This window comes from Cornus florida, unplaced genomic scaffold (genome assembly GCF_030987335.1).
Source record: "Cornus florida cultivar Cherokee Brave unplaced genomic scaffold, ASM3098733v1 CherokeeBrave_3.0.0_Hap2_scaffold_4, whole genome shotgun sequence".
NCBI classification, from domain to species: domain Eukaryota; kingdom Viridiplantae; phylum Streptophyta; class Magnoliopsida; order Cornales; family Cornaceae; genus Cornus; species Cornus florida.
Window position 1 is genome coordinate 892,501 of NW_026775868.1, and position 2,500 is coordinate 895,000.

The following is a 2,500-nucleotide window of genomic DNA, read 5'->3' on the forward strand; positions in this document are numbered from 1 at the left end:
TGGCCTTACTTGCAGCTCTTGGTGCTGAGAACTCCCCCCCCCCCTATAGTAGTCTTAAGTAAAACCACAGCTCTGACAGGAGTAGATATTGCATGCGAGCGAGGAGTCGTAATGGGCAAAATTGACTCGAGGGACCTCCAAATCGAATTCCGTTTCGAGCAAAACACTTCTTAGGCTTCAAGGAAGCTCCCATAAAATTTCCAAACCCAAACTCCAAACTTCATTTTTTAGCCTACAATGCCCACGTGCACGCCGGTGTGCACGCAGGGGTGCTTGAGCATGCGGGAGAGGAGCCATAATGGGCAACATTGACTCGGGGGACCTCCAAATCGAAATCCGTCTCGAGCAAAACACTTCTTAAGCTTCTAGGAAGCTCCCATAAAACTTCCAAACCCAAACTCCAAACTTTATTTTTTAGCATACAATGCCCACGTGCACGCCGGGGTGCTTGAGCGTGCGGGCGAGGAGCCATAATGGGCAACATTGACTCGGGGGACCTCCAAATCGAAATCCGTCTCGAGCAAAACACTTCTTAAGCTTCTAGGAAGCTCCCATAAAACTTCCAAACCCAAACTCCAAACTTTATTTTTTAGCATACAATGCCCACGTGCACGCAGGGGTGCTTGAGCATGCGGGAGAGGAGCCATAATGGGCAACATTGACTCGGGGGACCTCCAAATCGAAATCCGTCTCGAGCAAAACACTTCTTAAGCTTCTAGGAAGCTCCCATAAAACTTCCAAACCCAAACTCCAAACTTTATTTTTTAGCATACAATGCCCACGTGCACGCCGGGGTGCTTGAGCGTGCGGGCGAGGAGCCGTAATGGGCAAAATTAACACGGGGGACCTTCAAATCGAAATCCGTCTCGAGCAAAGCACTTCTTAGGCTTCTAGGAAGCTCCCATCAAATTTACAAACCCAAACTCCAAACTTCATTTTTTAGCACACAATGCCCACGTGCACGCGGGGGTGCTTAAGCGTGCGGGCGAGGAGTCATAATGGGCAAAATTAACTCGGGGGACCTCCAAATCGAAATCCGTCTCGAGCAAAGCACTTCTTAGGCTTCTAGGAAGCTCCCATAAAATTTCCAAACCCAAACTCCAAACTTCATTTTTTAGCATACAATGCCCCCGTGCACGCGGGGGTGCTTGAGCATGCGGGGGAGGAGTCATAATGGGCAAAACTAACTCGGGGGACCTCCAAATCGAAATCCGTCTCGAGCAAAACACTTCTTAGGCTTCTAGGAAGCTCCCATAAAATTTCCGAACCCAAACTCCAAACTTCATTTTTTAGCATACGATGCCCACGTGCACGCCGGGGTGCTTGAGCGTGCGGGCGAGGAGTCATAATGGGCAAAAACTAACTCGTGGGATCTCCAAATCAAAATCCGTCTCGAGCAAAGCATTTCTTAGGCTTCTAGGAAGCTCCCATAAAATTTCCGAACCCAAACTCCAAACTTCATTTTTTAGCATACGATGCCCAAGTGCACGCCGGGGTGCACGAGCGTGCGGGCGAGGAGTCGTAATGGGCAAAATTAACTCTGGGACCTCCAAATCGAAATCCGTCTCGAGCAAAGCATTTCTTAGGCTTCTAGGAAGTTCCCGTAAAATTTTCAAACCCAAACTCCAAACTTCATTTTTTAGCATACGATGCCCACGTGCGCGCCGGTGTACACGCCGGGGTGCTTGAGCGTGCGGGCGAGGAGTCATAATGGGCAAAAACTAACTCGTGGGATCTCCAAATCAAAATCCGTCTCGAGCAAAGCATTTCTTAGGCTTCTAGGAAGCTCCCATAAAATTTCCGAACCCAAACTCCAAACTTCATTTTTTAGCATACTATGCCCACGTGCACGCCGGGGTGCACGAGCGTGCGGGCGAGGAGTCGTAACGGGCAAAATTAACTCTGGGGACCTCCAAATCGAAATCCGTCTCGAGCAAAGCATTTCTTAGGCTTCTAGGAAGTTCCCGTAAAATTTTCAAACCCAAACTCCAAACTTCATTTTTTAGCATACGATGCCCACGTGCGCGCCGGTGTGCACGTCGGGGTGCTTGAGCGTGCGCGCGAGGAGCCGTAATTGGCAAAATTAACACGGCGGAAATCTAAATCGAAATCCGTCTCGAGCAAAGCATTTCTTAGTCTTCTAGGAAGCTCCCATAAGATTTCTGAACCCAAACTCCAAACTTCATTTTTTAGCATACGATGCCCACGTGCACGTCGGGGTGCACGAGCGTGCGGGCGAGGAGTCATAATGGGCAAAATTAACTCGGGGGACCTCCAAATCGAAATCCGTCTCGAGCAAAGCATTTCTTAGGCTTCTAGGAAGTTCCCGTAAAATTTTCAAACCCAAACTCCAAACTTCATTTTTTAGCATACGATGCCCACGTGCGCGCCGGTGTGCACGTCGGGGTGCTTGAGCGTGCGGGCGAGGAGTCATAATGGGCAAAAACTAACTCGTGGGATCTCCAAATCAAAATCCGTCTCGAGCAAAGCATTTCTTAGG